Below are 27938 nucleotides of genomic sequence, written 5' to 3'. Positions count from 1 at the left end.
AAGAAAGGAGGACAGCCAAGGGCAAGAACTCTGATGCAGGTGGAGGGACTGGTGGGGGAGCAGCCAAAGCTAGAACCCTGCAGGGCTTCAGGTGACAAGATGGCACGCCCAGCAGAGAGCTGAGGACAGGTCTCTGCAGATCAGTCTGTAAGCCCCAGGCTCTGACTTTGTGACAACAGCTCTTGCCATGTGTGACGTTATACATGCAGTGCAGGATCAGGCAGGGAGGGGGATACACTACAACCTACACAACAGTTTGCAGTGACATCATTGTGCAGAAGGGAGGCCCTGCCCCGGACCACCGCCAATGCACAGCAGACCACCCTAAACCTATGGCTCTGCACAGTAACTGTGGATCTAATTCATGGTGCCGTGGGTTGGCTGGTGGCCTTTCTGATCTGGGCACGTGGCTTTTCTGGGTGAGCTGGTGTTGGTAGGCAGTCAGTGGGGTGACAGTGCAACAGGGCCATTTGTCCCTCACTGTCCTGCAGCTTTGTGTGGAGGTCTTGGATTTCCTGAGAGCAATAGGAAGAGCTGCATGAGTGCTTATTAACCCTCTGCTTGCATTTGTTTCCAAAAAGTCTCACCCCAGAACCACGGCGAGGAGAATTATGGTCAGCAAGCAGTTATTTGATTCCAGCCCTTCTGCTGCCGAGGCAAAACGGAATGTCATGTTGTGTTGATCTCTATTGTAATGACCTGTTCTTGGTGACGTGACACTGCTGTGCATCCCACAGAGACAGAGTCCACTCCTCCTCCGTGAATCTGTGCTGGTCTGTGGCTGGTTGCGGCTCATGGAGTGGGCAGAAGTGATGCTGTATGAACTCTGGAGTCCAGTCTCCTTTGCCCTCTTGTACTCTGAGGCCACGTGTGGAGAACTGAGACTCCCCAGGCAAAAGCTGGGACTTCTGGACACGGGCGGGAGGTCACCATGGACCCTCCAGCCCTGGTGAGCCGTCAGCCAACTGCAGCCATATAAGTGAAGCCAGGAGAGAGGAGCAGAACGTGCTTCTCTCCAACGTTCAATTTTAGGACACATCCATCATGTGGGTTCTTATATAAAGGATAATGGTTTGTGTAACAGAACCCAAGTCTTCTTGCCAAGGGAGAACCAACGTTTTCTGGGAACATTTTAAGAGCAAGTGTTACAGGTAGTTAACATGACTGAGAGAGCCTTGGTGGAACTCTTGCTGGTGCTCTGCTTCCTGTCGGGGTGGCCAGCAACACTCGCTGAGAAATATGTCTCCGAATAACCATGGGTATCGACCTGTGCTCAGGAGTTGCGTCAAGTTGTCCTTTTGCACTTAGAAACTATCTGCCAAGAAACATTCTTTTAGTTCTAGTGTCATGGATCTGGAGCTACTCTTTCTTAGGGGCGAGGTTGATGTATTCATTTGCATTTTAGGACCACTTCTGGTTCGGGGTTAGTAAACACATCTCTGGACTAGAGAGCGCCGCCATCTGTGTTCCTCACTTGAAGGATGACAACCACCCAACTTGTAGCAAGTAGGAGCAAATACTTTATATTCCTGCCTAAAAAGCAGATGCCTCGGGGCCCCTGCCTCATTTTACCCTCAATGAGAGCTGGACTTCCAGGATCACCAGCCTGTGGCCCATCTGTGTGTGCAGTCCTGTGTGGAACAGGCTGCAGAGAGACGTTATGTCTGGGCCTACACTGAGAGCAACTCACGTGATTATGTTCTTCACTGGGTACCATGGGCCGTCAAGAACTGTACCAGTGACGTAAAAGAGAAGTCAGAGAAAGATTCAAGTGGAAGTACGGCTTACTCAGAGGTGAATTGAGGGGAAAAAGAGGCTTACCAAAATCCCAGAGATAATCATGGTGATGAAACTGCAGGGAGGGAGAGAGAGGAAGAGAAAGTGAGAAGGAAGGAGGGAAGGAGCGAGGGAGGGAGGCAGATTGACTAGGCCTGCACATAGATTTCCCGACCTGAGATGTAGGGCCCCTCTGATGAGCTGGAGGGTCCCCAGGAAGTGACAGAGGCTGATCCGTTATAGGGGGTTAGCACCCTATAACTTCTTTGCTAAAGAAATGCCCTCCTAGAGAGAGTTTTGGCAGAATCTCCTGGAAAAAAGAAGACTGTGCTCCCCTGAGGCTTGAATTGTGTGGCCCACACCCTCTGTTCCATGTAGATGCATTCATTCCCCTGGATTCTGACGACTGAGCTGAAGCTACACAGGACAAGACTGAGGGGATCACTTTTCATGGCTGGTGTTGCACTGACATAATTGGGAAGGAAGTGGGTACAACTTAAAATCCCCACGTTCTGGACGTTTGGGTGGCCAGAGCTTGAGGATGTCTTCCTAGGAGCTTGACCATGGCAGTTTGATCTGTCTGGTTGACTTAGGGCTTAATGATTTATTTTCGTGTCTCTCCATCATGTTTCAAAGTTGAGCAGTGGGACATCCTCTAAGTATTAATTTGCACTGAAGCTTGAGGTTGCAGAGCGAACCTGTGGGTCTCTAGAGGAGAGGAACCAAGATGCCCCTCCCACGTCTAAATTCAGGTTACCTGGGAAAGGAAATTGCTGAGATAGATCTGTGAGATCCAATCAATTTTTCGGAAGTAAAGACTCAGATATTTATTTTAAATTCTCCCAGTATTAGTGCTCGGCACCTATGTAAAGCAATCGGGAAAAAAAAAAAAAGAGTAATTCTGGTTTGGTTTGTTCTGGACAGTTAAGTCCTGTGAGGAAATTGTGCCTTCCACGTGTTCTCTGGTTCTAGGTTCATGAGGGCAGGATAAGGAACAATGGATCAAATTAACTCTTAGCTAGCCAACCCAAGGTTCAGGGAAGAATAATAAGATCTCCATGAATAGAATCGTGTCCGTTTGAGAAGTGGGTCTGTTTTCCCAGCATTTACATCTGTCTCATCATAGAACACTCAAACGGGCTGGTTTGGAGTTGGGAGGCTCCTGTCCCAGTTCTGCATAGTGAGTCACTTCTCGTTAGGGAACTAGGGCTATTTTCTGTCCGACTCACGACTTGACTGGATTAACTATACAGCCCTTGCTCCGATTTCAGCTCTTGGCTGTGACTGTCGCACCTGCGCCTCTGTCTTGTTCTGTGCAGCCGTGGAAGGGCTAGGCCTGCCTCCCTACAGCCTCGTGCCTGGAGACAGGCTGGCAGGGGGCTTGCTGTCAAGTCTGCGTCTCTTTGGGGGATGTGTATCTTGTTTGTCTGTTGCAGCCAGGGCAGAGGTGAGAGTGGGGAGTAGAGGAATGCAGCCAGGCTCTGGGGGCACCACCCAGCAGCACACAAGTAATTTAGTAGCAATATGCTCAGATTGGCCTACACAGAAATGTTTCCGTTCCAGTGACCAAGCCCTTGAAACTGTGCACAGCTCACCACCCAGAGGCACTGGAAGGATTTTGTTTCTCCTTTAAGAAATTCGTGCCAGGAGGCTTGCCCACGCAGCATGGCACAGAGCCACTGTTATGGCTCTGATTCTACAGCGGAGGTGAGGGGCGACATCAGGCCACGGGATGCTCCATGCCGGCGGAGTCGCACCCACACTAAGTAGCTGGGAATGCTGGGGTTGCCATGGCAACGGAGCGGCGGGCTGCTCAGGCACATGACAAAAGGACCTGTGCTTCCCACCAGCATTTTATTTTTAGTGAAATGAGAGTGTCGTGCAAGGTGACTAGGAGGCCGGTCACCTCCTAGGGACTGCGCTCCAAGAAAGGCATTTGCTGCGATGTGGCCCCAACACAGCTGTAATTCGCTGTTCGTGACACGTTTTCTCATTCTCTCCTGGGTTGCTCATCCTGTACAATGGTTATGCAGTCCTGCACCTGTAGTCAAACAATGGACTGCAGGTCTCACGTCACAGCTGTGGTGGTGCAGGTCCGGGATTCACACACTTAACTTTGCTTATTGAACATATTCTCAGCTTTTATACACAAATCTGTAGGTTGCAGCAATAATTTCTGTACTGAGAGAAGAGCAATACTTTTCCCCGTTCACTGACTGGGGTCTGCTGGGTCCCAGCAGGATGTTTAGATCTATCCTCTTTCTCCAAGTGCTGACAGTTTCTGTTCTCCTGCAAGTGCGCACACTGTTACTGGTGTTCTGTGTAATCCTGAGTGCCTGCAAAGTAACACCACACTGCGTGCGCCTTGTTACCTTTTCTATGCATTAAGGTTTTTATTTAGCCTAGATGTGGAATTGTCTCCTAACTCTATTTTTATGCTATTTCCACCAAGATTTCAATAGTGCTTTAATCTATACTTGTTATAATCAAGTCAGAATGTATTCAATTCTGTTAATGATTTCGCTTTTTTTTCTTTTAGAAAAATTTCCCACAAGTGCTTTCAGAACAAGTGAATTGTTAATTTTTTCCATATCAGGTAGTAAAGAAACTGAAATTGTCTTTCATAACAACACAGTTGGTAAGGCAAATTTATAACTGGTTGGAAAATGATGTAAAATAGTGCTAAATATCAGCTGGTTTCAACCTGAAAGAAAATATCAGGACTATGGCGCAGAAATTAAGCGTGTTTTATGTCGCATCAAAAAACACACAAAAGAGTGAAAACCATAAGAATTGTTTGAGATTCATCATAAGAAATAAACTTCTCTTTTAAAAATTACTGTTTTTTCTATAACGAATTTTTCTTTTGTTCTCTGTCTTTCTGTGTGGGTGCATGAGTTTTTGTGTTTATGTGAATGTGTGTGCATTTTGTGTGTGCTGTGTGTGCATGCATGTTTGTGTATATGTGCATGTTCATGTGTGCTGTGCGGGCAGTATGTGCATACATGTTTACAGTGTGTGTGCATATATGCGCGCATGTTTGTGTGTGCTGTGTGTGCATGTGTGCATATGTGTATGCATGCAGGAGAAAGCAATACACTGACTGAGTTAAGAGCAGATTGAGTGGGGAGTGGGGAGGCTGACTTTTTCTGCTCTGTGTAACTTCTGCATTGTTTTGGTTTATTTCAGTTTTCTTCAATACACATGTATTATGCTTTCAACTTATAAAAATAAAGAAAAATAATATATGTTCATTAGAACGAATCTGAAAAATATAAAGAAGTGCAAATAAGAAAATATCCACATTCACACCTCCCACAGACAGTGACTCTTGATGTCTCACTCTGAGCCTGGCTGTAGAGGCAGGGTCACACCACGCGCCCAGGATGGACCCGGTGTGTTTAACTCACCTTGATAATATAAGCATTTTCTTTGTTGTGAGATGTTTTCATAAATATTTTAATGACTGCAAAACATTTTGAATTAACATACGATAATTCAACAATTCATCTATTGTCAGGCATATAAAAATGTTTTTATTTTTTCACATCTGTAAATAATATGCAATACACACCCCAGCATTAAGTTTAGGAAATGTGTGTGTGTGTGCACGTGTACTACATATACACTCACACTGCGTGGGGGTCTTGGTATATCTTGTCAAATTAGAGTAAAATTGTTTACAATTGGAACGCATTCAGTGTTTGTTGAATTCAGGAATGAGTGACTGCTAATGAAAGCATGTTGATTAGCAGCTGACCAGCCACTTGGTAAGGATGTCACAGAGGGCAGCCAACGGCTGTTATAGCCTTTTGCCCTGAGGAGGGTGCAAACTGACCAAAGAAAACCCTTTTCACTTTTTTGGCTGTGTAGAAGTCACAAATGGGAGATTCGCAGGCCAACCCACCTCTCGAGTAGTGGTGTGCATGTGTGTGTGTTTTGTTTTATTTTGCTTGTTTGGTTTTACACAGTGTTTTAAAAATTTTGAATTCATTACAAACATTTTAAAATCAGGATTCAAATATAAATCCGTTTCCGGTTCTCTAGAGAAAGGGGAAAACCTGGCTCCCCGAGCCTGCACTCCTCCACAAGAAAGCAGTGTCCCCCATTTGGCCCTGTCCCCACCACTTCCTGCTGACTTGTGTCTCCGAGGCACACGTGTCAGTTCCCAGCCGTCAGGGAGCTGGTGGCACTGTTCCTTTCTCAAAGGACAGCCAGGAGGAAAATGAACTGTATCTCCAGCTTTCGCTTCTAGCAAGAGGGCCTTGAGTTCCAAGACCACAGGAGGAAGGGGAGCATGTATTGGAAGAAGTGTAATTAAGCCCAGTTTGCATACATAAACCAAGCATGTCCATCTGGGAAGAAGTGTGTGTCCTGCTCCGTGCTTTCCCTGTACTGGCGGGCGTCTGTAGGCAGTTGAGTTAAGTTCTTGGTTTAGGATTTTGTTTTAAAAGCATGTTAAGACATCACTCATTTTCTCCCATTTGCAATGGAATCTCTTATTCTTTACCCTTTGAAATAATGTGTTGTAATTTTATTAGGGAAATATTTGTTATTTCCCTAATAGTAGTAATTGAGGCAATAGAAATCTTTTTCTCTCCCTTTCCCTACCCTCTCTGTCTGGATTGGGCACCTTGTACAACATGTAGTTCGGAACACAGATGGCGGAGCCTTCCCCCTCGGACCACATGCTAGCTCTGCTGATTACCAGCTGTGTGCCTTTGAGCAAGTTGCTTCCTGGCTCTGTGCCTCAGTTTCCCTATCTGGATGCTCCCTTTTCACCCCTGTGAAGTGTTGAGAGCAATTCCTGACACAGAGGTGCTCAGAGGAGTGTGAGCTGTTGGCATGGGGGGGGGGGTCAGTGTGCACAGGAAGTACTGAGCTGTCTGCCTGCTCTTCCCATCTATCTCCTTTGCACTTCCTTTATATTTTCTTAGAGATGCTTCCAATGGTTGAGAGCACCCTCCGCTGCTTTTTCCTCCTGCCTTGCAGCTTCCCTAGAAGAAAAACTCTACCAGGCGTTGGACACCTCCCTTCAGACCAATGCACCTTGAGCTTCCTTCCATTTCAGCCCCAGATGAGATTCAGCATTTGCCCCAGATGCTGTTCACATCCTTTAGTGTCTAACTGAAAGTGTTTCTCTCCATCAGTTGCTCGCTGGCCAGGTGATCTGTGCAGTGAGAGGCAGGAATGATGTGTAGGGTGCTACACTGATTAGCCCAGAAGTGGACGTACTCTCCCTCCCTGTCATCCCACACCCAGGAACGGTTGCTCCGACCACTCCTTAATCCAGGTCACAGGTGTCCCCTGCCACTCGGTCCCCCTGCTTGCTTCTTGAAAATGTTCCTCACTGGCCCTGGAAGTGTATGCTTGTTGGAAAAGCAGTGCTAGATCTGTGGTTCTCTGTTGTCTTATCGTGACCCACCAGCACACATGGTTGCTTTGCCCGTTAGCTCTGTGGGGCTGAATTACTAATGAAACCATATTATTTTGGTTGCAATCACTTTCTGCATAAGTCCTTTAAAAAAATCAAAAAGAAAAAAGCAAATTCTTTAGAATAGAGGTTGTCCTACTTTGAAAAGTCTAGTGAACAGCGGCAATCATGATCCAAAGTGAATTGTGAAATGTTCAAGCTTTTAAATCCTGATTCTGAAATCTAACTACCCTTGCTGGCAGGTCAGAAATCCCTCCCCTCTCAAAGGAGGTTTTGTTTTCCTTTGGGTGACACTTAAGTCAGAGCTGGAAGCAATCTTAGTTATATTCTGCATTTACAGATGGAGAATCAGATTCTGAAGGGTAAATGACTTGTCCAAGGTCACGCTGTGTTTTAATGGCAGCCGTCCTGGCTCCAAATCTGTGAGCCTCTGTCTCAGTCTGCTTGGGCTCCATGACGAAATACCACAGACTGGGCTGAAGCAGGAGACATTTACTTCTTACAGTTCTAAGGGCCAGAAATCTAGATCAAGGTGCTGCAGATTCAGTGTCTGGGGAGAACCCACTTCCTGCCCTGCAGATGGCTGCCTCCCCACTGTGCTCACACAGCAGAGAGAGAGGGGCTCTGGTCTCTTCCTCTTCTTGTAAGACACTAATCCCATCATAGGGGCCCCACCCTCAGGGCCTCAAGTAAACCTAGTCACCTCCCAAAGGTCCCACCTCCTAACACCATCCCACCGGGCCCAGGGCTTCAACATATGGATTTTAGGGGCACACAACATGCAGTTCACAGGATCTTCTACTTCTGTCCATCTCTCACCTCAAAGAATCTGCATGTAGGTCACCAGGAGACCCACTACGCTTTTGCGCTGTGATTTCCACAACAACAGTGTCCCGTCCCCCTTTCTTTAAGTGCTGCCTTTAATTTAATTTTTGTGAGTGTTTATATTTTGCTACATATACCCGGAGGCTTAGGAGAAATGTATATTTTAAATAAGTCTAATAAATCAATCAATCAACCTGCGAATGCAACCTGGCCCAGAATATCCATTTTTAATGAGTCTTGATATCACACAATCTGGGTCATTACTGGAGGGTAACATCATGCAGTATTTATTGCCACAGGTGGAGAAGGCGTCTTGGAGACTCTTACTGCTGCCAACCATGCCCTGATTTGTGCCTCGACATAACTGGAAATCACGTGAACTAGGAACTGCTTTCCAGTGAAGCTCTTTCACAGTGAGAGTCAGGGTGAGCGCCTATCAAGAGGGTGACCGTGGCGCCAGGTGGATGATGATGACCGTGCATTAAAGACCTATGTGTGCAATGCTGTGCCAGCTGTGTCCTGTTTCATCTCATCAATCCTCACAGCAGCCACGTGGGATATCCTGACTAATTGCAAGAGAACACCACCTAAGACTTTATAAACAGTTCTTACCATCATGAATTTAGACGTGCAGAGTTCCGTTTATCTTTTTTTTTTTTTTGTTAGGAAGATCGGCCCTGAGCTAACATCCGTGCTAATCCTCCTCTTTTTGCTGAGGAAGACTGGCTCTGAGCTAACATCTATTGCCAATCCTCCTCCTTTTTTTTTCTCCCCAAAGCCCCAGTAGATAGTTGTATGTCATAGTTGCACATCCTTCTAGTTGCTGTATGTGGGACGTGGCCTCAGCATGGCCGGAGAAGCGGTGCGTTGGTGCGCCCCTGGGATCGGAGCCTGGGCTGCCAGTAGCGGAGCGCGCGCACTCAACCGCTAAGCCACGGGGCCGGCCCAGAATTCCGTTTATCTTAACCCAAATAAATTCAGTCTGAAAAACTGACTCAGCCCAGTTAATTGATAAGGCAGGGTTAGGCCTGTTCTTTATAAGGAGATTTTGTTCTGTTTCAAGAAATCCACTCAAATGCAAGTTCTCTGCTTTGACTCAGGCTGGGGCGGCCCACACACTCTCTGACAATGTGTGAGGAAGATACTTTCTGATACCAATAATCAATAAAACCCCACAGCCCATGTGTTCCTGGTCAGATGAATAGACTTCAGTCCCATTTAACTGAGTTTATGAGGTACTTAGTACTCAGTACTACTTAGTCCAAGTAGGGGCAGCTGCTTAGGAGGTACTTAGTACTCAATAGTACTTAGTCCCAAGTAGAGACAGCTTCTTAGGAGGTACTCAGTACTCAGTAGTGCTTAGTACTAAGCACAGATGTCTGCCTAGGAGGCACTTAGAACTATGCAGACTGCTACTTAGTAGGTACTTAGGACTAAGTAGTACTTAGTAATAAGCAGAGACTGCTGCTTAAGATGTACTTAGTTCTTAGTAATACTTAGTCCTAAGTAGAGACTGCTACTTAAGAGGTATTCAGTACTCAGAAGTACTTAGTACTTAGAATTAAGTAGAGACTGCTACTAAGGAGTAGAGCCCTCTCCCTGTGTGGAGAGGCCTGGTCTGCAGGATGCTTGTGTCCTCTTAGTCGGCCTCCTGGACCTCCCTGGGGGTCCTCAGCCGAGACCCTGAGGACCCCTGTGGCAGCGTGTGGCTGTGGCAGGTCCTGGGCCCATAGAACAACCTGGAAAACATGAGAAACCAACCCTCAACTTGAGTGTTTCTTCTTGTGAAGCCAGACAAATGATTTCACAGATCCTTTTTTCTCTCACTACAGTGACTGAGACATTTTAAACCAAATCGTCCAGGCTGTTGTGTTCATGAGGGAATCCTTCTTACTGAGATTGAGCAGGAAAACCTAGGTGAGACGAGCCAATGTCAGCAGAGAGAAGGTTTGCTCCTCTTGTTTTAGATTAATTTTGAGAAAGAGAATTTCTTTGCTGCTCTGAAGCTGACTTAAAACCCCAAACTTGATTGATGTGTAAAGATGTCTATGCCTTGTTGCTGAACATTCCAACACCAGCTTCCTAGGTCAGCATGCTCTGTGTTGTAAAAGGAGTTGAACTTTGTGGGTTTCTCCCTTGCTCTTGGTCACTGATTGGAATCTTTCGATAAGACTCTCATCATCCGAATCTCCGTTTTGCCAATGTCTGAGTTCTAATTCTCTCTGATTGGAAAGACCCTGAGCTGAGAGGTGGGGAGTCTGCGCACAGGTGGATGGAGGGTGCAGCTCAAGGCAGCAGCCTGAAGAGATGTAAGTGAAATAGACTTATTTTGCCAAGGAGAGCTGGAGGATAGAAAGAAGCCGTGGAGGGCACTGTGGCCAAGACCTCACGTCCAGCCCTGTCCCTCCCTGGAGTGGTGGTCACAAGCTGAGGGATCCCCCGGGCTGGTCAGGAGTCATTAGGGTGCAACTTGGGCCAAATCAGACTTGAGTAAGATTTGGAAACAAAGAGTAGCAAAAGCAAGCCAAGGAGTTTTGATGACAAAGAGGAGGGGTGGGGAGCCGTGGACTCCTGTGTGAGAGCGCCTCGTGTGTCAGGGCTTGGGAGAGCCCCGACATCAGCATTGCTGCAGCTGCCTGGGCTTCTCCTCTCTCAGGCCCATGTGCATTTTTAGGAACATTGAAGCCATATGTATCATTTCCTTGACTTTAAAAAATGTCCCCAAATATTTTCTTACTTACTAAGCGTCTGGGGAGGACGGCAGTGGGGTGAGATCTCATCAGGGGAACCGTGGGCTGTAGAATGTTAATTTTAAAATCAATCGAAGATTCAGGTCAGACAGGGAAAATGTGGTGGATGTTTCCTCCTTCCTGGTGAACCAAAACCAAGGGAGTAAGAACTTCGGGAAGCAATATCCTCATGGCTGAGTCTGGGTGGCGTGACGTGTACTTGGAAGTCTGTATCAGGAGAAGTGAAAGATTTTAATTAAAAGGTCAAGTCGTCAACACGTGGGTTATGAAAGGAAATATGGTCAGAACTAGGGGAGGGAGAATCAACCTGGTGATCTAAAGAATTTATAAAATGTCACAATTGAGAAAACTGAAGTCTTCCGTTGTAAAGCTGGACCTGGATGCTTGCTGGTCCTTGGCTGGAGGCCCACACTCACCCAGGGGCTCTGGGCCTGAGGGCACCTGCGCGTGAGGCTGCACCCCACCAGCAGCACAGACGTACTTGGGGCCTCTTGGTTGAGGAGTGAAATCCTAACAGCATTCCCAGGAATGCACCAAAGGCCTCTGCCAAGACATCCAGACACAGCCTGCGCTTCCTGCCCCTGTTCATGGACAGTTTAAGAATAAGAATTCTATCTTAATAATTTAATGGATTTTTTCTTCTTTCCTATTAGAAAAATGTGCTTCTCCGCTGAACCAGTATTCAGCAGAATATTAGAATCTGCTAAGTGTGGAGTTTGAAGGAGATGCAGATTTTGCTATTAATCATACCGGGCTTTCTGATGTGGTGACTGTCCTGGCTAATTTTGGGCCTTTTAAAAATAATATTGAATACCATTAGTTCCCCTCTCTACCTCCCTCCTCATACTTATTTAAAAGACTAATTTGCTGGTTTTATGTTCTTGTGCCTTTTTTCCATCTTTTTTATTTGTTTCCAATCATTTTACTGCTACCTGTTAATAGGAGAGAGAAATTGTTATCCTAAATCAGCTTCCTCTGTGTCTATTGGAGACAAAAATGGCAGTCTTAAGAAATGAACACTGTTAGTTCTACCAAATGTGCACGTGAACATGAGTGTCTGTCTGATGCCTTCAATTTTCTGTTTTAGTTTTCTCTCTCACTTTGAACAAGTGGGTTTGGACTGTAGGGGCCTCTGTCCTTCTTTCCCTTGGTGTTTAGAATTGCAGATAGCCTGCATCGGCAGTTGCAACTCTCTTGATCTGGATGTTGCCCTCGCATATATGTAATCATATAACCAGTGCCTGTCATCTGCCTACTCAGAGATCAGCAGTCATTTCCGGCACCTTCCTGAGGGCCGTAGCTCGTGAGGGTGCATCACCAAACGGCTGCGGGGGGCCTGCTCTCCTCTCGCTGGGAATGACTGGCGCCTTATCTCTGCCGCATCCAGAGGTGGGAAATGCAACGGTCGCTTGATAACAGGAATCTTATTTTGAGCGACTGCCAGGAGCTGAAACGGTGGTCGCTAGGAGAAGTGCGTGAAGTGACGCAGACATCGTTTGATGATGAGCTCTGGAAATGAAAGTCTGAGACGAGAATGAGTGTGGTGGCAGGGGACCGTGGAGCAGCAGTGGAAAGACAGTCACATCCTGGTGTTGACCCTGAGGTTGTGCAAATGGAGAAGAAAGCCAATCGCACATCATCCCGGTGCATTCTGACAGCTAAGGAAGGCGTGAACAATTTGCAACACAGGGCTTGAGGTGCTGGGGTGCCGGCTCTCCAGGGAGAAGCCTGGCTTTTGGACTGAAAGAAAGCATCAATTGATAGAAAGAAAGCAGCTCTGGAATAATCCAGCTCCAGAGCTCATCACTGGTTGTAATTTAAATACAGGACTGAGAGTCGTGGCTAGAACGGTATTTAGTGTTGCTTCAACGAAGCCAACTTGCTTGCTCTAGTGTGGACAGTGGTTCGGCGAGCCCCAGGGACTGGCCAATACATTTTACTCTGGTGCAGTTTCTGCACCATCCCAATATTTGGGAAGGATGTGGGAGGACATTATACATTGGCTTAGCAGACCCAGGCAGCCCGAGGCCTTGGTCGTCAGCCCTGCCTGGCTCCTTGCCCCTGCCCCCCTCCATGGTCCCACCGAGCTCTCTAAGCCCACATGCACCTGCAGCCTCTTCCCCAAGAGGGACCCAGGGTAGCCCGTGGACAGGAAGGAGTGGCTTAGCATCAGGCCACCCATGGACAGGTCCTGCTTCTGATGTTACACCTCTGCCCTCCTTTGTCCTGCAGCCCCATGTCACTGGGTCCCTGGTTTTGTCACTTCCTCAAGGGACCTTCGTTATTCAAGACCTGTGGTAGAGTCCCTCTTGCTGGACCTGCCAGGACCAGGGCCTGCCTCTCGCTGCTAGATCGCTCTCGGGAATCCTACGGTACTGCGAGGTCAGCCAAGCCCACATCTGTCACCAGGAGCTTCCCTGGCCCACATGGACAGCCCCCACCTTGCCCCTGCCTGGCAGGCTGCTGACATAATAATGAGGAATTTCCCATTTAAGAACAGGAGGAAAAGAAGTCTTAGGGCGATGATTAAGAAGATCTGAAGTCTAAAATGAAACAGGGTCCAGCAAATAGAACTTGCTGGCTGGTGCAGAAGGTATGAGTGCAGTGGGGTTAAGAAGGACGTAACTGGGGGCAGAAAAAGTGCGTTTCGAATGGGCACTGGAGGCAGGGGAGCTCTTAGGGCCGTGTCCATGTCCTGCCACCCTGTGCTTTTGGTGCCAGATAGACCCCCTGCCTTATTTTAAATTACCTAATAGGATCTGCTTGGCCAGGTAGACAGAGAGAGGCTGCCTCTCTGATTCGTGACGACCTGCAGGGTATTGAGGGCCCTCATTGGCCCCACTATTGAACCATCTTTTACCTCCTCTCCTCACAGCCAGTTGCCCCAGGAGCCTTTCTTTCCAGTCAGCACCAGGTTTCCATGCATTGATGAGCTGGCCAGGTTTGTCTGGGAGAGGGCAGGGCACCTCCCTGAGTGGGGCAGGAGGGGCTGTGGCTGGTGCCCCTTCACTGCGTGGGAATCGAGATGCCCTGTCCTGACAAGATGTGAGAACAGAGCAGACATGTGTACCTACCAGGGTGCATTTTGATGGCAGCTGTCATCTTGCTCTGAAGGCTATTCTGCTGGTTCTTTGTGGAGCTCTCAGTCTGAGGGAAATATTTATTTTATTCTCTCTCTCTCTCTCTCTCGCTCACACACTGCCCCCTACACCTCGCTATCTGTCTCTGTCTGTCTGTCTGTCTGTCTCTGTCTGTCTGTCTCTATCTCTCTGTTTGTCTCTCTGTCTCTGTCTGTCTTTCTGTCTCTCTGTCTGTCTCTGTCTGTCTCTCTGTCTGTCTCTCTCTCACCCGCACCCACACTCACACACGTAATGGTTGTGTGTATGTCTAAGAAAGAAGGGAAGAGGAAGTGTAAAGGTAATGTCAGCAGGATTGTAGCCCCTGGGTTGTGGAAATGTGGCAGAGTGACCAGCAGGAGGGACACATTTTCACTCAATAATAGATTTACCCTTAAAATCCGTGTTGACCTGTGTTTTCTATTCACTTGGGGTGACAGCTGTGACCCAGGAACAGAACTCCGAAGGCAGTGAGGGAACACCCACCCTCCCTTACCCTTCCAGTCCAGCAGCCCTGGCGTCCATGGGCATTGCCCCGTCTGAAGGCTCTGGCCGGCTGACTACAGGCCCTGAGCAGCTCTGGGGACTGTTGACCCGGGGCAGCTGGGGGCAGCTCTCCACAGGGGAGGGGAGGCAGTTACAGTGGGGAAGATGGTGGAGTGGTACTGCGGTTACTTGGGGGTCTGAGGGACAAGTCAGAAGCAGAGGTCAAAGGCACCAGGGGCTGAGCTGGAAGCAGATGGAGTGCTGGTCGGGGTGAAGAAGCCCTGCAGGATGGAGCCTGGAGCCTGCCTAGGTAGAGCCCCTCAAAATGCCCACGGCTGCTGGTCGAGTGGTGGCTATGGGTCAGGTCCTCAGATGGGTGCCTGCCAAGCATTATCTCACTTCATCTTCACAGCATCACTGTGAAGAGGTCCTACTCTTATCCTTATTAAAACTGAGGCTCAGAGGAGCAAACGGTGTGCTTCAGGCCTCCCAGCTGGTGCGATCAGGGCTGGGATTAGCTCTCCTGGCCCCACAAACTCCCAGGGCCGGGCCAGATGGGACTGAGCCACTCCTGGATCCAGGCAGCCTTGCCCACGATTCCTAGGGCTCAGACGGGTGTTTCCACCTCCCTCTGCCTTAACCTGGAGTAGAGTGTGATGAGCATTAGACGGGGTGGCAGTGGGCTTTTCTGCACACCCCCAAGGGAAAGAGGAGGATCGAGAAGTCGGGGAGCACCTCTGGGTGAGGAAGGGAGAGGAGACAGCTCCCTGTGTGGCGAGAAGCAGTGCTGCGTGGAGTCCACAGCGTCCTCATCACCCTGATCGTTTCAACACTAATGTGCTCTTAAGGCTCCCTTTGCAGTGACCGGGATTGACATACGATGACAAGGACGAGGACGGTTAGAACTCACTGCCTGCATGTCAGGCGCTGCCCGGCACCTACGAGCACTCACTCACTCAGCCTTTCAACAGCCCGGGAGACAAGGCCCTGCCCCTGGAGCAGCTCTGAACTTCTCCTTGTCATCAGCTAGGCAGCTTCGCTGTGTGGCACTGTCCTGCCTGGAGCTGTGAGTGCTGTCTCCAGTGCTGATGCCCCTGCTCTGCTCAAGGCGGGTCTCTGACGACCCGCGTGGCCTCTCTCCCTGCCTGTGCAGCAGGCACCTCAGATCTCACGGCCCACTGGAGGCCCTGCCACAGCCTCCCACTCCCAGACCACAGAGCCACCAGCCCCTCTGTTGCTCAGTCCCAGACCTGGGAGTTGTCGTAAATCCCCACCTGCAGGTCCAGGCTGTTACTCTGTTTTCTGGACCTGCGTCTCTCTCCTGCTCACACCCAACGTTGGCCTCCTAACTGATCCCTCACAGCTGCCCAGCACCCTCCCCAGGCGGCAGCCAGTGTTCTTTCAACGACACATGTCCCCTCTGGCCACCCTGCTGACCTCCCTCCATTGGGGTCCCAGGGCGTTACCATGGTGACGAGGCGCAGCCCCTCCTGGTTCTTGAGTGCCTGGCCTGGCCTGATTCTCTCAAAGCCTCCTCTCTGGTTTCTCCCTCTTCCCAGAGATACTTCCCTCACCCTCCACACGTTCTCTCCTTCTTATCGCTCACATCCCATCCTTTCCTGGCCTCTCCTCCTAACAAGTCCTTTCCACCACTGCACCTGTCCGTTCTGACCATTCTCCCATCACCATCTTGCTCTCTTCATAGCGGTGATCATAATCCAAAATGTCTCTGTTTAATTGTGTGTTTCTGTTTCATGACTCTCCCTCTGTTAGACTGTAAATCCCATAATGAGAGCAGGAACCGTGTCTTTCTTCACAGAAAGATCTTCACAGATCAGAAAACTGAATGCCTAGTATGTTTCTAACTCCCTCTACTTCATCAATGTATTTCATCAAATAGCAAATTCCAACCATGTATAAAGTGCTGTGTTTGTATACCCAGGAAGCAAAACAGCCAAAATATGGAGTTGAAGTCAGATCAGCCACAAACTGCATTTTCCTTCCCTTAAAACTCACGACTGCGGGCTGGCCCCGTGGCTTAGCAGTTAAGTGCGCGTGCTCCGCTGCTGCCGACCTGGGTTCGGATCCCGGGCGTGCACCGACGCACCGCTTGTCTGGCCATGCTGAGGCCGCGTCCCACATACAGCAACTAGAAGGATGTGCAACTATGACATACAACTATCTACTGGGGCTTTGGGGAAAAAAAGGAGGAGGATTGGCAATAGATGTTAGCTCAGAGCCAGTTTTCCTCAGCAAGAAGAGGAGGATTAGCATGGATGTTAGCTCAGGGCTGATCTTCCTCACGAAAACAAGAAACAAAAATAAAACAAAAAAACCCCTCACAACTGCAGTTAAATAGCAATCTTGGTGGCAGAACACCACATGGTAAAAAGTGTTGGATTACAAACACATACACAGCAGATGGAAACCAAGCTTAATTACCCTGTGCTCTAGTTCAATTTTTTTTTTAATAAAGCTTATATTTCAGCTTTGACTAATAATGTTGATGGAATTTGCTCTACTGCTAAAGAATATCAAGATGAATTTTACATTACATTTGTATTCTCTCAAACATCTTAAAACTAAATAGTGGCAGATAAAAATATTCCATTGGCATCTCTTCTGCCGTGATAAGTAGGTTCATGTTTTACCTCATTAATGGTTGAATTTACAGATTGTGTAAAATAAAATATCCATAAATGGTAGATTTTACATACCAAAGGTCAGAGCTCGTCAGTGACATTCTCCCGTCCAGTGCTGAGTTGGTGGTTTTCAGGGTGTGTGACCACACCTGTTCTGCTCTTGCTTGTTGTAAAGTGCAAACTATAGTCGAATGGGCACCCTAAATATTTTAAAACAAGTATACTAGCGTGTGAAATGTATCATCATAAAATATTTTACTTTTCAGGGGAATTTGCCATGGAAAGATGTTTGCTGTCGCTCAGAATACTTAAAATTCTTCTTTGGGATCTTCCTTTAATACCGTAGCACGGGGCATCTCTGAGCATTCCCAACGATGGTGGATCTGGAAGGTAGATGTGTGGGAAATGGTGTGAAGTTATTTGGTATGAGGTGGAATGATTAAGTTGTTTACAACCAAGTCAATAAATAAGTTGATTATCACACTGTTTTCAAAGTGAAAACAAAGTGTGAATATATAATAAGACTGAATTCTTGTGTGGTCTGTAAACTGTCTTTGAAAACATTTTCCAAAGAGGCAGAGAAAATGGTCCTGAACAATGGCACCATCTTTGAAATTCTTGGACGTATAGGTTCTAACGTGATTTACAAATAAGTCTCACTGCTTTGTAGTAAGGCTTTGAATCTTCCATGGCCTGTGAAACCCAGTTCAGGATGCCTGTGCTGCCTCTGATCCATGCCCCGCACAGGCGCGCCCTGGTCTCCGTGCCAGGCCCGCGTGATCAGCCTCTGGGTGGACGTTAAGTCGGCCTTTTCTGTCCTGAAGGAGAGCCTGCTGCTCCCTTTGGTCTTCTACTTCACGCCGTCTTGTTGAGAAAATGTCTTCTTTCTTGTTGGGATCATCCTTGATACTGGTCACCAGGCCTTCCCCTGATGGAGGTTGGGAGCTGCACATTCGTGCTCCCTGCAGGAGCTCAGGCTAAGTGGTGTCACTCTGTGTTTTCAATAGTGAGATCTTCCCGCATGAAACCGAGATCCTGCAAATGGCCAAGCACTGCATTTCCCCTAAACTTCCTGCTTGCTGCTCGAGGTCTCCCCCATCTCTGTGACAACTCTCTAATCGTATTTCGACCCTGACATTGCCCACACATTGAGAACGCTGACCCATTTGCAGTATCCCTTGTAAAATAAAATACCAGAAGATTTCATTCTGATTCCTATCACTCTGATTTCTCACTCGGTTTTATCTCCTCTCTCTCACCCTTGCGCATAATCCTCTTCCACTGGCCCCTCCACACAACCTTGGGTTGTCTCTATTTCTGGTTCCCTCCTCTGCATGGCATCTCTTTTCCTCACACTGGCAGAGTCCTCTAGATTTCTTCTTCCAAAACTGGTGGAGCACCCACCCACCTCTTTACTGGGACAGACTTTCTCCTCGTCCGTTCTTTCACATACCTTTCCTCCTAACTGGCCTCCCCAGCTCTCATTTCTGCACATGCAGGACACAATTTGAGGAGTATTTTTAAAGGCTATTTTTGTGTGTGACTCTCGGGTGTGGAGATCTCGGTGTTCACTCAGCACAGTGGTGTCTCGCTAAAGCTCACGGCATATTCACCGCCTTCCATTCATCCCACTCTCTGCGCCTCTGCTCCTCAGCCTGGCGCTGGCCCTTCACTTGGGCCTGTCACCTGGCTGCACTGCTTTTCAAACTGAAAGCCATGACCCATTAAGGATTGTGAGGGTTTTAGGGTGTTGCAGCCAGAAATTTTAAAAAGTGAAATAGAAGAGAGTAAATAGAATAAAATAGGACAGGCCAAAATATGATGTGCATGCACACGGTAAGGGCCAGTGCTGTTGGTGAGACTCTGTGCTTTCACTAGGCCTCACTGTCAAATGCCATCTTGATACTGCCAAAGGGAAAAAAAAGTTTGGAAACCATCGACTTACCTTCTCCTGTGAATCCTGCACTTTTTTGTTTTATGGTTTGTTTGTCTTTGGCTTACATATTTATTTATCGCTGAGAATCGGGGCCCACCACACCCTTTGCCACCTTTTCCTCCGCCTCCTGTGCTTTCTGCCCCTGTACTCTCACCTGCCACCATCTTCTCGGTGATCGGTAGCCTCCATCCCGAAGTTCAGCCTGTTAAAAAACCAAACACAGGCTCCGCTCACAGGCTGGAGTGTCTGTCTTCCTGCTTCAGGGTTCCCTTTTCCCAGGGACGCAGCCGCTAACCTTGACCCTGCCTCTCCTTTACTCCTGCGTTGAACTGATTATTAGGTCTTGACAGTTCTGCTTCTGAATTGTCTCTCAAACCATCTCTGCTGTCAGTCTTTGAGTTTGAAACCGCATCCTCTCTTGAATGGATGATTTTTACAAGGCTTACTGAATGCTTCTCCCTTCTCTCTACCATCTTCAATTTATTATTCACAAATCCTGAGGATTAAAACAGGAAATACTTACAACAGTGCCTGGCTCATAGTTAAGGCTCAGTGGATAGACACTATTACTGCTTTTACAATTTTTACTGTTTTCACAATTTTTACTGTTTTCATATTGTTATTTTTATCATCTTTCTAAGACACAGTTAGATGTTTCTGTCGTACTCACAAAGTTTTTGTGGCTCCTCACAGTAGGCAGAGAACGCCAGCCCTTCCTAGATGATATCCAAGGTCTCCCGTGGCCGCACACCGTCACTCCACCCCTCCTCTTCCCACTTGCTGGACTCACTCTCTTATCAACCGTGTCGTGCACTGTCTTGGGCACGCCACATGACTGCACAGCCATCGCCTCTTTTCTCAGGCTCTTCCATTATCTTGGGGCTCTCCGCCTAACCTGTTTCCATCTGTTAGAATTCTATGTATCCTTCCTACCTGGGTTCAGACACCACTTTTCTCTATGAAGCTTTCCCCAGTACTCCAACCCAAACAGATTTCTTCATTTCTCTGTTCCCATAGCTGTTTGCTTGTAACTTTATTATAGAATTACCGCCTTCCTGCTTGGATCTTAGCTAATTATGTACCCCTCTGTGTCAACACTAGACTGTAAAGGATAAGAGGTCAGCGGTCGTGGCCATCCTCATGCGTATGTGCCTGATACAGAGCCCAAGCGTAGGTTATTTATGTTACATCAGTGAAATCACACAGCATGTAACATTTCTGGATTGGCTTTTTTCACTCAGCAGAATTCTCTGGAGATCCATTCAGGTTGTGGCTGTGTCAGAGGTTCCTTCTTTTTATTGCTGAGTACTGTTACATGGTGTGGATGGACCATAGTTTGACCACTCACTCACTGAAGGGCATCTCAGTTGTTTCCCATTTTTAGCTGTTATGAGTAAAACTGTGATAAATATTCATATACAAGTTTTTGTGTGAATGTAAGTCTTCTTTTCTCTGGGATAAATGGCCAGAGCTTGCTGGGTTGTATGATAAGTGTATGTTTAGTTTTTTAAGAAACTGCCAAACTGTTTTCCAGAGTGGCTATGCCATTGTACATTCCCATCAGAAATGTGAGAGTTATCCAGTTTTTCCGCATCCTTGCCAGCATTTGGTATTGTCACCATTTTTTATTGTAGCCCTTCTGATAAGTGTGTAGTGGTATCTCATCGTGGGTTTAGTTTGCATTTTGCTGATGGCTAATGATGTCGAGGATCTTTTCATATGCTTATGTGCCATCTGCCTGTCCTCTTTGGTGAATTGTCCCTTCATGTTTTTGCCCACTTTCTAATTGGAGTTTTTTAATGTTTAGCTTTGAGAGCTCTGTATGTATTCCAGATACTAGTCATTTGTTGGCAATGTGGTTTGAAGTATTTTCTCGTACTCTGTAGTTGTCTTCTCATCCTTTTAACAGGACTTTTTGCAGAGAAAAAGGTTTTAATTTTGATGACGTCCTATCTCTCAATTTTTCTTTTTATGAATGATGTTTGGTGCCAAGTCTAAGAACTCTTTGCCTAGCCCTAGGTCTTAAAGATTTTCAGGTTTTTTTCCCCTAAAATTTTTATTTTTTTGCACTTTAGATTTACACCCATGATCTGTTTTGGTTACTTTTTGTGTAAACCGTGAGACATATCTTGGTTCCTGTTTTTGCCTGTGGATGTTCAGTTGTTCCAGCACCGTGTGTTGAAAAGGCAATTTTTCAACCATTAAGTTACTTTTGCACCTTTGTCAAAGATCTTTTGGGCATATTTGTGTGGGTCTATTTCTGGGCTCTCTATTCTGTTTCATTGGTCTATTTGCCTGTCCCTCCACCAATACTATGCAGTCTTGATTATGGTACCTGTAAAATAAGATTATAGGTAATGTAATTATTAAGTAGAAGGATCCCACTACTTTATTCTTCTTTTTCCAGATTGTTTTAGCTACTCTTGTTTCTTTGCTGTTCCATATAAATTGCTTGTCTATATTTACAAAGAATCTTGCTGGGATTTTGATAGGAATTATGTTGAACATGTACAATAATTTGGGGAGAATTTACATCATTATTATGTTGAGATTCTGATCCACCTATCATTATTTTGATCTTTGGTTTCTGTCATCAACATTGTGTAGTATGCAGCATAGAAGTCCTGCACATGTTTTTTTAGACTTACACCTAAGTATTTAATTTCTTCAGTGACTGTAAATAGCATTTTAATTTCAGTGTCGGTAAGTTCATAGCTAGTATACAAAAAAAGAATTTATTAGTTCTATGAGTTTTTTGTAGATCCATAGGGATTTCCCATGTATAAAATCATGTTATCTGGAAATAGGTAGTTTACGTCTTCCTTTCTGATCTTCCTGCCCTTTATTTCTTCATCTTACCCTATTGTACTTGCTACAACTTTTAGCTTCTTGAATAGGAGTGGTGGGAGAAAATATCCTTGCCTTGTTCTGAGTCCTAGGTGGAAAGCTTCTAGTTTCTCACCATTAAGTATGATGTTAGCTGTAGGGCTTGTGTAGATGCTCGTTATCAAATTGGTGAAGTTCCCCACAATTCCTATTTTCCTGAGAGTTTTCATTATGAATGGATGTTGAATATTTTCAAGTACTTTTTCTGCATTGATGTGATCGTGTGATTTTTTTTTTTCTTCTTTGGCCTATTAATATGGTGGATTACATTGATTTATTTTGGAATATTGAATCAGCCCTGCATCCCTGGAATAAAACCCATGATGTGCAATTATTTTTAGATATTGCTGGATTTTATATAATAATATTTTCTTAAGGATTTTTTTGTTTCCCAGTGAGGAACATTGTCCCTGAGCTAACATCTATGCCAATCTTCCTCTGTTTTGTATGTGGGATGTCACCACAGCATGGCTTGATGAGCTGTATGTAGGTCCGCGCCCAGGATCTGAACCCGTGAGCCCTGGGCCGCCAAAGCGGAGTGCACAAACTTAACCACTACACCACCGGGCCGGCCCCTTAAGGATTTTTATGTCTATATTCATGAAGAATATTGGTCTATAGGTTTCTTTCTTTTATTTTGTACTCTGTCTGCTTTTGGTATCAGGTTAATGTTAGCTACATAAAATTAATTGGGAACTATTTCCTCCTCTTCTATTTTTCTGGAAAGAATGGTGTAGAATTTATGTTAATTCTCTCTTAAATGTTTAGTAGAATTCTCCAGTGAAACCATCTAGGTCTGGAGATTTCTTTTTTGGGAGGTTTTTAGTTATGAATTCAATTTCCTTAGTTATAGGGCTATCAAATTATCTCTTTCATATTGGATGAGTTGTGGTAGTTTGTGTTTCTGAGGAATTGGTTCATTTCATCTAAGTTGCCGTGTTTATGTGTGTAGACTTGTTGGTTCCCTTATGAGGTCTGCAGGGGCTGTATTGATATCCCGTTTCATTGCCAATATTGGTAGTTTGTGACTGCTTTCTTTTTCTCTTTGTCAGTGTTGCTAGAGGTTTGTCAATTTTACTGATCTTTTCAGGGAACTGGCTTTTGTTTTCACTAATTTTCTCTATTTTTTTCTGACTTCAATTTTATTGATTTCTGTTCTTTATTATTTCCTTCCTTCTACTTGCTTTGAGTTTATTTTGCTCTCCTTTTTCTAGCTTCTTCCTGTGGGAATTTAGATGATTGATTTGAGACTTTTTCTATTGTAAGCATTTAGTGCTAAAAATTTCACTCAGCATAGCTTTAACTATGTCCCACAAATGTTGATGTGTTGAATTTTCATTTTCATTCAGTTCAATGTGTTTTTCCTTTAGATTCTCTTTGACTCATGGATTATTTAGAAGTGTGTTGTTTAATTTCCAAGTGTTTGGAGATTTTCTTCTTATATTTATGTTGTTGATTCTAGTTTGACTGTATGGTGATTGGAGAACGTACTCTGAATGATTTTGATCTTTTAATTTTGCTGAGGTTTGTCTTATGGCCCAGGGTATGGTCTACCTTAGTTCATGTTTTGTGGGTGCCTGAAGAGAGTGCATATTCTGCTCTTGTTGGGCAGAGTGTTCTAAAAACGTAATTAGACCTGTTGACTGATGGTATTGTTGCGTTCTTCTCCAGCCTTGCTGATTTTTCTCTTTGTGTATTTATTTATTTATTTTTGCTGAGGAAGATTTACCCTGAGCTAACATTTGTTGTCAATCTTCCTCCTTTTGTATGTGAGCTGCTGCCACAGCATGGCCACTGACAGACCAGTGGTGTAGGTCCACACTCAGGAACTGAACCCAGGCTGGTAAAGTGGAGCATGCTGAAGTTAACCAATAGGCCACTGGAGCTGGCCCTGCTTTTCCTTTTATTTGTCCTGTCAGTCACTGTGAAAGTGGTGTTGAAGTCTCCAACTATGATTGTGGATTTATCTGCTTCTCCTTTCAGTTCCATCAGTTTTTGCTTCACGCATTTGCAGCTCTGTTGTTTGGTGCATGCACATTTAGGATTGCTATATGTTCTTGGTTCTTACCCTTTTATCATTATATAATGTCTCTGTCCCTGGTAATTTTGTTTGCTTTGAAGACTAATTTATCTGCTATTACTCTAGCCACTGCTACTTTCGTTTGATTAATGCTTGCATAATGTATCATTTTCCATCCTTTTTCTTTCCTCCTGCCTATAGCATTATATTTGAGATGAGTTTCTTATAAAGAGCATATAGTTGGGTCATGCATTTTTAATCCACTCAGTCAATGCTTGTCTTCATTGGTATATTTAGCCCATTTACATTTGATGTAATTATTGATATGTTAGGTTTAAATATGCCAAATTATTTTTTGTTTTCTATTTGTTCTTTTTTTCGTTTCTCTGTTTTCTTTTCCCCGCGTTCCTTTAGGTTATATTGACATTTTTAGATATCCATTTTGATTTATCTATAGTGTTTTTGAGTGTATCTCTTTGATAGCTTTTTAGTGGCTGGTCTAGACATCACATCATATATACATCACTTATCACAGTTTACTAGTGTTGTCCTTTTACCAGTTTGAGTGGAGTATAGAAACCTTGCCTCCCTTTATAACAAACAGGGGGATTTGTTTGTTATAAACTAATTGTTATAATTATTTTAAATATTTCCTCTACATACATTTAGAAGCACATCAGACAGTGTTATCACATTTGCTTCAACTGTCAAACGTAAGTTAGAAAACTCAAGAGAAAGAAAGCTTATTGTAACTGCCTATGTGTTCACTTTCCATGTTCTTTTTTTCCTTCCTGATTCTACAAGCTTCCTTCTTCTATCATTGCCTTTCAACTTAGAGAAGTTCGCTTAGCAATTCTTTTAGGGTAGGTCTGCTGTAAAAAATGTTCTCATTTTCCCTTTATCTGAGAATGTCTTGATTTCCTTGTCATTCCTGAAGGACATTTTTGCTGGGTATGTGGATTGGTAGATTTTCAGGATTCTGGGTTGACGGCTCCTTTCTTTCAGCATATGAAAAATGTCATGTGATTTCCTGTGGCCTCTGTGCTTTCTGATGAGAAGTCTGTCATTTGAATTATGTTTCCCTCATAGGTAAGGTGTCATTTTTCTCTGGCTGCTGTCAAGATTTTTTCTTTGTGTTTAATTTTCAGAAGTTTAATTGTTATGTGTCTTAGTGGAGATTTGGGTTTATCCTGTTTGGGGTGTGCTCAGCTTCATGAATCTTTAGCTTTATGTCTCTTGCCAAAATTGAGAAGTTTTCAGCCATTATTTTTTTGAGTACCTTTTCAGCCTTGCCTTCTTTCTCCTCTCCTTCTGGGACTCTGATGACATGAATGGTAGATCTTTTGTTATAGTCCCACAGTCTCTGAGCTCTGTCCATTTTTTTTTCCAAACTATTTTCTCTCTGTGGTTGAAATTGGGTGATTTCAATTATTCTCTCTTCCCTGCTCACGGATTCTTTGTTCTGTCCCCTCCATCCTTCTATTGAGTGCGTCCACTGAGCTGTTTATTTTTTTAATTGTATTTTTCAGTTATAATATTTCCACTTGGTTCTTTTTATATTTATTTGTTTGCTGAGACTCTCTCTTTCTTTGCTGAGACTTCGTATTTTTTGGTTTATTTCAAGTGTGTTCATAAATGTTTATTGAAACATTTTCATCATGGTTGCTTTACAGCGAGGAATTAGTTCATTGTGAGATAATGCTAACATCTCAGTCATCTCAGTGTTGGTGTCTACTAATTGTTTTTTTGCATTCAGTTTGAAGTATTCCTTGTTCTTGGTATGACGAGTAATTTTCTGTTGAAACCTGGGCATTTTTGTGTTATATTGAAACTCTGGATCTCATTTAAGTCTTGTGTTTTAACAGGCTTTTTCTGGCACTGCTCTGCTGGGGTAGGGGAGTGACTCTGTTACTGACAGGTAGAGGTAGAAGTCTAGGTTCCCCACTAGACCTCTGCTGACATCAAGGGGAGGGGTCTTGTTCTTACTGCTGGGCAGGGGGGTGGGTGGGACTTGCAACTCCCCACGGGGTCTCCGCTTACCTAGGGGGTGGTTACCACCCAGCAGGGATGAAAGTCCTGCTCCCTACTTGGTCTGCTCTGACCACAGTGGCAGGGTTGGGGGGAGGTTAGGGGGCCTCATCCCGGTCTTGTGAGGGAGGACGTCCAGGCTCCTTCTCAGCCTTTGTTGACATGGGTGGGGATGAGGATGCTTTTTTTTTGTGGTGTTTGGTGGGAGTAGAGCTATTATTGTCTGAGATGTGCTAAGTTGCTCCTTTTCTGGCCCTCTGACTAGAGAGAGGTGCCTTTAGTTGGGGCTCCATCTGCACCGATTGGTGTCCCAAGTTGCTGACCTGTTCAGCTCCAAGAGATATACTAGCCAAAAGACTTGCAGAGAACCCAGCACATGTCACTCCTCAGGTCCCCAGGTGCCTGACTGGTTGACCTTCTTCTCTCCACCCTTCATCGCCTTCCACTTGTATAATTTACAGGGTTTTCAGTTGTACCTAGTGGGAGGAATAGGGAAAAGTATGTCTTCTCCATCTTCCTGGAAGTGGACCCTCTCTTCTCAGGGTTTTGTCTCCTCTGGTGTGCCTTGGAGAGAAGTTCAGAGGGGAGGTCTAACCCTCTGGATCTTTGCATTCCTTTGTTTTTATATCCAAGTGCCTGGTTCCTGCCCGCTCCCAGGAAAGCTTAGAAATATGGGCTGGGGGTTCAGGGTGCCCCTCAGACTGCCCTGAACAGACCACCTTTATCAGCTGGCCAGATGTTGTGACTGAGCCCTCCTCACAGACCTCAGAATTGACATAACTCAGACTTTTGTGCTCTTTAGATAAAAAATGTTATTGAAGTTCTCTTAAGTTTTAAAAACTAAATTTATGTTCATGGGAAGTTCCTTTTGTGTTCTTGATTTTCTCTGTTTCCTGATAGATATTGATATTAAGGCCATCTTTTTGGGAATGGCATGGTTAAACTGTGCTTATTTTCTAAATCCACAGTGGTAGATATTATGCTAATATTGCAAATGTGCTTTCCATTGACAATACTCCTGGAAATGGACAAATAATCGCCACATAAATGCGTAGTTCATATGGGGTGTTTTTTAGTTGCTCTTCGCAAGTGGGACCAACTTGCTTGTTATTAAATACATTTACTCCTAAAGTAAGGGTAACAGTGACTGTGAGGTGGGGTCTCTGCACCGACCATTCTCTAAACGTTGTATTCCAAACTGAGCTCTCAGAACAAGTTGCCATAGGAGGCCAGCCTGTTGGGTGAAAACTTCCCATCAGCTTCCACTTCGAGTAATGCCGTTGAGCCTCCTGAGATTTAGAACTGTGCCAACTGTTGGAATCTTGCCATTTGTAGATTTTTAAAAAATGTTAGATTTGCATTTGAAAAAATATTCAAGTGGGTTCCTGAAGGCAGCTCATATGTACTAAGCGATTCTTTAAATTCCACCCGGAATATGTGGTTCTCAGCAAGTTCTGGACCTCCTTATGCCACACTCAACACACACACAAACAAGCACAGAGTCATCCTAATTTGAAGATTTTGGTAATGTGTTTTTGTACAGGGCATAAAAATATATCTCTGTAATTACATGATATTTGGTGATTAGATAATTATGGATAATTGCATGGGGTAGTTCTAAGTGCTAAAGTGTTATCATAAGATCTAAAATGTACAAATTGCATAATAATTATTCTTGGGAGTTATTTCGTAATTTTGAGCATAATTATCATGTGATCTGCAGTGCATGTAATTAATGCATAATCACATGGATTTTGCCTTCATAACTACTTTGCCCTTGTTATAAAGCTCTTTGTCATAACATTTGAGTATAAATATAATGTAATTGGCTCCCAGATACAGTACATTAAGCCCTATGATAATTGCTTTCACAGTAACAATACCCCTTATTTCATTCCAAATGCATGGCTCTTAAGCCGAATGGGGTTAGGAAGAACAAATCGCCCAAGATAGGGTGATGAGCAGGCAGAATAGTGGCTGAGTGGTAGATAAATGTGTGCACATTTGGGTGAGGAATATCTTTGCTATGACCAAAACCT

The 27938-nt window shown here is 45.1% G+C and overlaps 1 protein-coding gene across 1 annotated transcript in view; it reads left to right on the top strand.

Moving 5' to 3' along the window:
- PTPRN2 (protein tyrosine phosphatase receptor type N2) overlaps nucleotides 1–27938 on the top strand; it is a 911136-nt gene that overhangs the window by 267700 nt on the left and 615498 nt on the right. The window lies entirely within an intron of this gene.

Source organism: Diceros bicornis, chromosome 3 (genome assembly GCF_020826845.1).
Source record: "Diceros bicornis minor isolate mBicDic1 chromosome 3, mDicBic1.mat.cur, whole genome shotgun sequence".
NCBI classification, from domain to species: domain Eukaryota; kingdom Metazoa; phylum Chordata; class Mammalia; order Perissodactyla; family Rhinocerotidae; genus Diceros; species Diceros bicornis.
The sequence above is the reverse complement of the archived record's forward strand: the minus strand, read 5'-3'. Positions and strand labels throughout refer to the sequence as shown.